Source organism: Peromyscus maniculatus, chromosome 16 (assembly GCF_049852395.1).
Source record: "Peromyscus maniculatus bairdii isolate BWxNUB_F1_BW_parent chromosome 16, HU_Pman_BW_mat_3.1, whole genome shotgun sequence".
NCBI lineage: Eukaryota > Metazoa > Chordata > Mammalia > Rodentia > Cricetidae > Peromyscus > Peromyscus maniculatus.
The window spans coordinates 21,426,325-21,437,422 of record NC_134867.1 but is presented as its reverse complement, the minus strand read 5'-3'; the positions used below and the strand labels follow the sequence as shown (position 1 = coordinate 21,437,422).

Genomic DNA, 11,098 nt, shown 5'->3' with positions numbered 1-11,098 from the left:
ACTGTAAATCAGGGCAACAATAAATACTGTCTGGAGCAGGGCTGTGGGAGTCTAATGAGACTCAGGAAGAACATTGGTTCTTGTGCCTTTTCCAGGAAAGAGCAACTAATTTAGGCTGAGCACTCAGTGAAATGGAGGCTTTTTTTTTTCCTTTGAGAGACTTTTAGCTCTCTGTCCCCGATAAGTCTAATGCTGTGCTTGAAAGCAACCTATAGACTGATGGCGGAAAGTCTCTCTCACCTTTGCCTCCATTTACTCTGTTAAGGACTTCCTTTCAGGTAGATACTAACATGGCCAGCCTGAAATGCTAAGTGATGTTTGACCCTTGCTACTTTCTTATTGGCATTTGATTTTGGCTGTAAGCAGATATTTTTTTTTTTTCATCTCAGTGAGAACTGATTGGTACTTAGGCTTCACTTAATGCAGTAGTAAAAGATTTAAAAGAAGTGTTACATGAGTGCTACAGTGTATTTTCAGATACTAAAATTGGAACAAAGTGGAATAAGGGCCAGGTGGCAGTCGCTACAAGCTGCGCTAATGACTCCATCAACAGATGTTTAATGTACTTAGAGCTATCCTCCACATCCTACTGTTGCTAACACATTTCCTCCCATACCTCCTCTCAACACAAAAATTTTGAGAGGAAAGGAAACATTAATAACCCCAAAGTGTTTAATTTTAGGGGATATTTAAATCTTAATAGTGGTCATAGGTGACCTATGCAAGCACTGGATGGCTTATTACAGGCTTCAATAATTTTGTTGCCATCATTAGTAAAAGTTGTTCACCAAGAGAAGGCTTAAAATGTGCTCATGGTCTCCTTTATTTACCTTTGGACTGAATACGGCTTTGGAAACATTTTTCAAAGGAACAAAATACAGTGATGCCTTGCAGAGATGCTTTAGTCTTGGATGCAGACAAGATCCACCAACTGCGTCACTGTTCACCTAGAGAATGATGGTTTGCCATTAAGAAATCTTAAGCTCTGGATAGTTTCAGAATCTACAGTTGATTGACCAGGATGTGATAGATTAACTTGTGCACAGCAAGGCAGGTTTTGTTTGTTTGTTTGTTTTTGTTTTGTTTTGTTTTTTAGTACAGAGGAGGGAAGGATATAGCTAGAGTTTTCCTGCCTGGCCCACAGTCAGGACAAATCTCTGTCACCCACCAGTCCCACAGCTTCTCAGACCCAACCAAGTAAACACAGAGACTTATATTGCTTACAAACTGTATGGCCATGGCAGGCTTCTTGCTAACTGTTCTTATATCTTAAATTAACCCATTTCTATTAATCTATACCTTGCCACGTGGCTCGTGGCTTACCAGCATCTTCACATGCTGCTTGTCATGGCAGTGGCTGGCAGTGACTCCCCCCACCTTCCTGTTCTCTCTATTCTCCTCTCTGTTAGTCCCACCTATACTTCCTGCCTGGCCACTGGCCAATCAGTGTTTTATTTATTGACCAATCAGAGCAATTTGACATACAGACCATCCCCCAGCAGAAGGACAAAGTGGTGAAGCCCCCTGGGAATAGCACTTCCTCTAATGAATACATTGGGACCTTTATTGTTATGACGCTTCAGTCTTTACATGGCTAGATGACAGAGAAAAGGATCCTGGAGAGACAAGCTGCAGAACAGAAAGCTTCTGTGAAAGAGAAAAATACACAAGTTGGATGGTTTTGGAACGCAGCGGCTGTGGCCCTCTAGGGTGTCTTAAGTCAACTGCCAGGGCCACTCATGAGAGGAGCTTTCTGCTCAGCTAGCTCTATGGGATGATTGAAATAGTCATTTTTTTTTTCATTCAATTTCTCTATTATCCATCATTTTGGATTTAAAGATTCTTTCAAATTTTTAAGATGTTTTCTAATGTGGAATAAGAAACGTATATAGAGGAAATGCACAGATCCATGAAAGTCATGATATAGTCCTACTTGTATATTGTCCCTTGATGAACTATTCTCTAGTTTATGATTCAGATTTTATTTATTGAGATTGAAATGTAAGACAGTTGATTGAAAAATGAACATGAGGAGGTGAAAGACAGCTTCAATCAAAGCTACAAAACATAGATTTTCTACGCCAAGCCTTGTTTGTGATCAACAACAACCAGAGAGTGAGTAACTTCACCTCTAAAGCTAGAGTGAGGTAGAAGCTGCATATGATGGCTGACAGGGCTTTGAAAAGGACACAGGGGCTTTCTCCATTGCGTAAGGCTCAAAGTCCCTCAGCGTGTGTAGTCATCCTTGGAATAGCATGCTTTTGATTATCCAATCTAAGTCATATAAGAGACATTCTCTGACTTTAAAGGGATTGATTCATATTATACTTGACAGATGGACACACTCACTTCTTTTTAGAGTTGAAGACAAAAGGCAAGAAGCCCAAATCGTTGGTCAATAAGAATCAAAATTTGTCGGAATTCTACTTCTATCTAGTAACAATAATTATGTTAAAAACATTCATTTTCAGCCACTCTGGAAGTCATCAGGGAGAGTTCTCAAAAAGCTACCAATAAATTTATCATATGACCCAGATATATTTGACATACTATTCCACAGGTGCTTGCCCAGCCATATTCATTGTTGCTCTATTCATAATACCTAGGATATAGAAACATACTAAATATCCTTTAGCTGATGGATGGGTAATGAAACTGCAGTATTATACACTATGGAATACTATTCATCTGCAAAAAAAAATGAAATCATGAACTTTACAGACAAATGAATGGAATTAGAAAATGTTATACTGAGTGAGGTAACTCAGACCCAGAAAAACAAAAACCACATGCTCTCTCTCTCATTTGTGGTTCCTAGTTCCAAATTGTTAAATATGAGTATATAAAGTAGGGTAACCACAGAAACTAGAGAAGTAAAATGATCCCATTTGGGTGAGGATACAAGTGATTTGAAAGGGGGAATGGGCAGGGCTTTAGCTGGCATGGAAGAAGGGATGTTAATACAGAAGGAGAGGGAGAGAAGAGGGTAAAATAACACTAAGGATGTCTAGGAAAGCCATAAGGAGCCATTTTATTATTTATTTAACAAAATTGCATATACCACATAGAAATCTATGAGTATACATAAACATATATAGTTCAAATGAAGTTCTCCAGTTTGGACTGACAATACTCTCCACAAGAGCCATGAATTATCTTACAAAGAAAGAAAGAGAGATAGAGATAGAGATAGAGATAGAGATAGAGATAGAGATAGAGAGAGAGAGAGAGAGAGAGAGAGAGAGAGAGAGAGAGAGAGCCAAAGAGACTCCCAAAACAGTATAAGCTATTGTTACCTCCTAGAGGTTGGAGACACCATGCTCTTCAAACACAAAACTCAAAGGATCTTGAGGTGCCCAGCCCCAACTGATATATCTACAACATAACTGCTGCTCTGAAGGCTCACTGAACATCACAGAAGGGGCAGGGGGCAGAACAAAGGGCAGAGGACCAGGAAAGCTGCTGTGAGACTGTTTCCTGGAAATGACAAGGAACCCTCACAATGACACCTCAACAATATGGCTGCCCAAAGAAGACCTGAGGAAGTATAAGCGCAGTAGCCATGCTAACATGGAAGGGGGAAATCTCATGGGGCTCCACTCATAGATGGAGAGCTACAGACCACTCAACAATGAGGAAAGTCAGATAAATGGTCCTCCCCAGGGATTAGGCACCTAATTGGTTATCCAATACCAAGTGGTCATCCCTGAAATCATATATATACAAGTAATGTATGAAGAAGGTGGGGAGATTGGAGGAAGTAAAGGGAAGAGGGAAAGCGATGCAATTAAATTTTAATTAAAATGATAAAATGCTATACATATGATTTAAATATAAGTTAACTAATAACTGAGTTTTAGAAGAAAAACAGCATCTTAGCACAAAATCACAGATGAAAAATTTCCATAGCACTCAGAGATGCAAAAAATATTTTGTGTCTTCTCTGAAGATGTGTGGACTTCCAGTATACCTCTATAATGAAGAAGACAGTGAAGTAAAAGATGAAGATTCCATAGAGAGGACATCATTAAAATGAGATTTTTAAGTGGATGCAAATAAAAACACAAAGGAATAAATCATCACGACAATGGTGTAAAATATAAGGGGAAACAAATGGTGTAAATAATAAGGGGAAACAAATGACCTTTGTTTCCCACTAGTATCAGCTCTGTGTGTGTGTGTGTGTGTGTGTGTGTGTGTGTGTGTGTGTGTGTGTTGCAATACTGGTCAAAGATTTAAAGAGAGATGTAAAAATAAATCCTCTTTTGAAACTCAGAACTCTTTATTCAGTGTGAATTTTAATACATGAGGAGGAATATAATTTTCAAGAAATTGAAAATGACAATGGTACTGATAATAAGGCTGGTTCTTTAGAATAGTGTTGAAAATTTAAAAGAAAAAAAGGCTAAAAACATTCCTTTTCATTTTAACACTTTTTAAAGATTTTGTGTGGTGATATATTGTGTAACCTAATAAAATTTACCTGAAGATCAGAGAACAGAACAAGCCACTAGATTAAACATAGAGGCCAGGCAGCAGTGGCACACTCCTTTAATCCTAGCACTCGGAAGGCAGAGATCCGTCTAGATCTCTGTGAGTTCAAAGCCACCCCAGATTGCATGAGATTGATTCAGTTTAAGAGAGAAACAGTGCCAGGCAGTGGTGGCATACACCTTTAATCCCAGCACTTGAGATCTCATACCTTTGCTTGGGAAGCACACATGCCTTTAATCCCAGCACAAAGAAGGAAGTGATATGGCTCTTAGAGAGAGGTATATAAGGCGTGAGGAGACAGGAACTGAAAGCTTTTCAGGCTGAGGAGTTCTAAAGGTATACGTGGCAGGGGCTTGTTCCTTTGCCTCTCTGATCTTTTCAGCACTTACTCCAATATCTAGCTCTCGGTTTTTTATTATAAGATCTTTAGAAATTTGAGCAACAATTTTGTTTTTATTTCTGAAATTATGTATATGTGTGCATGTGAAAGTGGTTTTGTGCCCATGAGTGTAGTGCTTGCTGAGTCCAGAAGATAGCGTTGGGTCCCCTTGCACTGGAGATACAGGTGGTTGTGAGTCCACTGATGTGGGTGCTGGAAACCAAACTTCGGTCCTCTACAAGAACAGTGCTCACTCAACCAACTGAGCCTTCTCTCCAGCCTCCTGGCTAGTTTGGCTTGTCAATTTGACAAAGCCTCGAGTCATCTGAAAAGAGGAACTTCATTTGAAAAATTCCCTTAATCAGACTGGCCTGTCGACATGTCTGTGAGAGATTATCTTGATTGATAATTGGTGGCACCATCCCTGAGCAGGTAGGTCTCAATTGGAGAAGAAAGCAAGCTGAGCGTGAGCCAGAGCGCCAATTAGCAAGCAGAATTTCTACATGGTTCCTGGCTTCAGGTCTTATTTTCTCTTTTTATTTATATTTTCCTGGTTATGCTATCAGTATAAAATATAGAAAAATATAAAGAGAAAAACCTAAAAGTGTCTCATTTCTCCTACCATAATAATAGTCATTTGTATTTGGTATATTTCTTTTCAGTGTATGTATTTTTTTAACTGTATCATACCTTGTAAATGATGTATCTTCCATTTGCCAAATACTAATTTCCACAAATATTTTCTCATGAAATAAAATAGTCCTTAAATTAATTGGCCCCAAGTCAAGTGTGATGGGGCATACCTTCAATCATAGAACAGAGGCAGGCAGATATCTGGGAGTTCAAGGCCAGCCTGATCTACAAAGCAAATTCCTGGCCATCCAGGGGTGTGCAGTGAGACCCTGTCTTTAAAAAAAAAAAAATTGGCTTAAGTATAGCTCATAATACTTCATTGTTGGATGAGACAATTTCCTCATTGTTATACATTATATTACTTGGATAATCCTATGGATATGTGCAATTAGAAATAACAGACATTGTTCACATGTCACTATGCGCAGATCTTAAATCTATAAATAAGGATTGGTAGAAAACAATAAAAATATACCATTAAACTATGGAAACATAATTATGATAATTTTGTGGTAGTAAGGGTCAAACCAAGAGTTTTCCATGTGCTAGGTAAGTGTTATACCATGGAGTCAGATCCCCACTTCCATAATGCCATTCATATAAATGAAATTGTACTCACACAAAGCAATTCACACAGTCTAAGAACATAAAAACAGAGGATGCTGCCCAAACAGTCCGTGGTACAGCTTTGGCTCAATTCCTTAAAGGTGAGCATATTACCTATATTTTGCCATAAGTGTGCCACACCTAGGAGTGCATCTAACAGAAATAGGAATACATTTGCCAAGAGGTGAGTCAGAACCAACCTCGGTGGTGAGAACAAAGCTGACAGCGAATGGGGAGAAATTGTGATGTCCTCACCCAATGAGATAGGTACACAGCAGCAAGAATGGACTGTTCTCATTGCACAAAACCACGGCCAGCGTTACTTTTAGTTCCCCTACAGAACTAGACGGTGAGTTGTTGAAGACATCACACACTTTGGATGCAGGCCACAGAGAAATCAAGTGTGAACTGAGCTGCAAGCTTCCTGTTCACTAGTATCCATAGTGCTGGAAGCTCCTGTGCAGGTTGCTGGGGAAGAAGCTTTATTAATGTAATGATGAAGTGATGGGAACAGGTTACCATTGAATGCCCAGGACTAAATGGGACACCTATAAGGCCCCCTTCAAGGCCCAGGGAACATCAGGAAAGAGATGGTGGCAAGATTGTGAAAGCCAGAGGAGAGTGCTTTGAAATGCTGGCTTCTAAACAAGGCATGGCTGTGGCCAGCATGAGCACTCAGTATCTGTGGCTATTTGCATAAGACCCACAGAAGATGGGGCCCTTCAGTATTCCGTTGTGGAGGGGTACAGGAGCTCATGAGACCCCCTGTGGAGCAGCTGTAAGTAGCTGATGGCTGCCAGGGAAGGGGAAGTTACTTTGTTCAATGGTATAGTCATTGATAAGTTTTCCTTGATCCAGTAAGTGGCAACTCAGTCTCTCTCTCTCTCACACACACACACAAACACACACACACATATAGGAGAGGGACTAGTTGGGAGGAAGAGGGTTAGCAAGAGTGGGAGGAGCTATGAGAGAGTGATTGGGGTGAATATGATCACAATACATTGCATATATATATATATATATATATATATATATATATATATATATATATATATAATTGGAAAACAGAAAGAATATCCATAGTTCAAAAGAAAGAAGTTGAGCTGTGGAAGCCAGACACTTTAGTATAGTTCAATTTAAATCATGTATAAATAAGCAAAAACTATCTTTTCTTCATAAAGTCAGGTAGTAGTTGCTATGCACTGATAATGACTAGTGGGAGTGGAATGTTTTAGGGTTTTGGGGTGATGGCGACTTTTGCTTTCTGACCCCAAGGCTGGCTGCACGAAGTATATTCATTTGTAAAAAGTCATTATGCAATATGCTTATGGTAAGTGTCATTGTTTTTATCTATACTGTTGTTCAGTGCAGTGATATATTAGAATGGTGGCCAGCAGAGAAGGCTTGGGACTGAAAAAGATAAAATCAAGTACATGAATGAATTTCAAAGGTATGATTTTCAAGAGTTTGCCAAGGAAGAATAGCATAATTTTTCTCAGTACTATTTGAGATTTAAGAAAATAAAACAATTTGCCTATGTGTTAGGAAGTTTTAGAAAACATGGCACAAAATAAAACTAGGTAAGCAATTTTACGCAAGTCATCACTAAGTATATAGATAATTACATATTACTATTTCTCTAAAATTTATGTTAATATGATGACGATAATACAAATATTTTCTTACTTTGATGTTTTAGTATGTTTTAAAAACCCATATTTTCTTACATTTAGCTTTGGAAGGTAGGGTTTGTTTGCCTTTATTTTTTTTCCACATTTAAACTCAGTACCCAAATCTCCACATAATTGTAGCCACTTCCCTGTAAAAAGCCATTCTCCTTCCAGAACTAAGCAGATTAGAAATTGCAAAGCGCTTCTGAGTTTAATTCCCCATCGAGTCGTTAGGAGAGTTGCTTTGGGTTATCCTGGTGACATTTATTAAGATCAGAAAGCCCAGAGATAAGACGATCAGAAATGTTTGTTTTACTTAACTACGCAGACCCTTCCACACCTGCTCAGCCCGGTGACCCAAACTATCTTCTAATTGCCATGTCAAATGTTCAGCAGCTAGGAGGTAAGAATATACATACTACCCTAAGGAAAGTGCGTGTATTTTACATTAATTTTCATGCATGGTTTACTGAGTGAATAAAACTGAAAAACACATTTGGTAAATCAGCATATTGAAGTACAGGAACATTTTCATCAAATTTACTATAAATAAAATTAATTAAAATTATTTAAATTAATTTTTAGACATTTAATCTTTAACTTTAATTTTTAAAACCCTACCATCTCTTCTGCTTTGGAAAAATATACTTCTTAGGAGGAGAATAAACTTAGTCCCTTCTTGTATGATTTAAAAATTAAAAACATTTTTCAATTGCTTAGCAATCGAATGACTTACTAGCATTTGAATTTCTTTTGAGTTTTAAGAGGAAGAGGGCAAGTTAATTTCTGAACAGGATTTACTAACATATAATGTCCCTTTTTGAAGAACTATACATTTGTCCCTGTGACAAACTCCCTTTATGCACATCCTAGAATTTTTCCAACCATTTTTCTAAAACCAAAACTTGCCTCCTGTGTTAGCTCCAGCAGACATCATTAGAATTGTGTTTATGTGCATGTAGCATGGTGAAATACGTATACACACACATATATTTCTCCTGCCTGAGGTTACTCAGCAAACAGGAGCCCACAAGCGTGCGCTCCGTAGTTTACTGGGGCCCCATGAAAAGCCCACTACACTCACTAGGCTCAGCTCTGGTTAAACATTGTCCTAGCGTTTGCTCTGCGCCGTCTGTTGTTTTTACGCTGAAGCTCAGCCCAGGTTGGAGGCAGTATTGACTTTGTAATTAAACCATTTTACCTTCAGAATTTTGTAATCACTGCATTTAAAACCATCTGTTGTGGTGAGAAGGTAAACTCTTCCCCACCTCAAGGTACAAAGAAAAAAAAAATACAGTGACCTTATTTTTAACTCCAGAGTCCCATTTATAGGGTCCTATTTTCCTAATGGAACCAGGAGGTGAAGGAAGAGGAGAAATAATTCTCCCTGGGAGATGAAGCAGGGGGGGGGGCTGTCATAGAATTAAAATTAACTGTAGGTGCAAGTTTCTTGTCACCAGCAGCTCCTGTTCAAAGATACTACCTTCCCTCCCGTGTGTGCTGACTTAGCATTAGTTTATTAAAGAGGGAGTGTGATATTAAAGGCAGGTTTGGATGCTCCTCAGTGTTAGAACCATTTCTTGCATATGTTCTGTGGCCTCAAGAATCTAACAGGGTGTGTTATCCACAGATACTTGTAATAGTGAGTTAGTGAGTTTTCCAGGAAAGAAGAAAGTATTTCTAGAGGAAAATTCGTGCTTTATGACAAACATTGGCTTGGGATTGGTAGTTGGCGGGACCCTGCCTCGGATCCCAGAAACAAGCATCATGTGAAAGGTGGGTAAACTCACATCCCTCCACGCTCTGAAGGAGAGAATGAGTGGTCACATCCCCCTCCAGCCTTCAGGAGCTGCAGTAAGGAGACTGGGCCCCGTACCTGCTGCTCCCGTCAGGAGCCACGTAACCTACAAAACCTGAGACTCTGTCATCAATGAAACACTGGAAATGAAAGCACGTGCATTCTGAGGTTGTTTGATGTCTTCATAAAATAACATCTCGAGGTATCTGGTAGAGTTAGGAAGCAAAATGAGCAATCTAGTTTATTGCAATCAGTGCATCTACCTGAAGACACTTGAGCATTTATCCTTAAGCCCCAATGAGGTTCTTTAACAAAAACTAATTGATATGTGATTGAAATTGATCCTTAAAAAGCAATTTTGTAGTTCTGACATGTATTCTATATGTCTATTTCAGATAGAAAAAAATTAAGAAAATAATTGCCAATGATGAATGATATGAATGATGATCAGTCTCTCTCTCTCTCTCTCTCTCTCTCTCTCCCTCCCTCCCTCCCTCCCTCCCTCCCTCCCTCCCTCCCTCCCTCCCTCCCTCCTTCCCTCTTCCTTCCCCTCCCTCTATCAAATAGTTTGAAGACTTTCAGTAAAGGTCACATCAGATATTCTGCCTACACAGTTCACACAAGCCAACAATGGCTGACTGTAGCTCGGGTATCAGTGTGAGGAGAGACGAGAGTAGGCAGCGACAGCCCACAAATCCAGTTCTCGGCGGAACCACAAAACTTCAGAAGGCATGCTTTAATCTCAAGGGGCCTAGTCCTAACTCCAGCCGCGGCTTCTTACTGGATAAGAAAGTGTGCAGGTTCCTCATTTGTAAAATGGAGAGGACGGTGGATCCAGGCTCCTGGGGCCGCTGAGGGAAGGCATAAAGTGCAGCTCCCAGGTACACAGCAGACGTTCGGTGGGTTTCCACCTCCAGTGCACTACTGATGTGAGCACATGAGCTTCTTGTTTCTATTTTATAAATTCGCGTTTTATGAATTTTAATTATGTCTGTGGAGTGCACGTCTGTGTGGGGGCATGAGCTCATGAGTGCAGGGGCCAGCGGAGGGCAGACTCAGCAGATACCCCAGGGGTGGGAGTCATAGTTTTAGTAAGCCATATTCAAGTGGGCACACACACATATGCAAATTAAAATTAAAACAAACCTTTTTTTTCTCTTTTTTATTATTAAGAATTTTTTTAATTCATTTTACACACTAATCACAGATCCCCCTCTTCCCTCCTTCGGCCCCTCTAGCCCCCCTCTTCCCCTCCCCTGGAAACCAACCCCTCATTCCCTCCTACAAGAAGGTAAGGTCTCCCATGTGGAGTCAGCAGAGCCTGGTACATTCAGTTGAGGCAGGTCCAAGGCCCTCCACTTGCCTCAACTCTGTGCAAGGTGTCCCACCAAAAGTAGTGGGCTCCAAAAAGCCAGCTCATGCACCAGGGATGGATCCTGATCCCACTGCCAGGGGGCCCCTTAAGCAGATCAAGCTACACAACTGTCTTGTTTATGCAGAGGGCCTAGTCCAGTC

The 11,098-nt window shown here is 39.9% G+C and overlaps 1 non-coding gene across 1 annotated transcript; it reads left to right on the top strand.

The window, feature by feature from the left end:
• The first annotated feature begins 4,195 nt into the window (after positions 1-4,195).
• Positions 4,196-4,320, top strand: LOC121823331 (small nucleolar RNA SNORA40). Its single transcript, XR_006064741.2, has one exon. It is a non-coding gene; the product is annotated as a small nucleolar RNA SNORA40 (small nucleolar RNA).
• Positions 4,321-11,098: the final 6,778 nt, after the last annotated feature.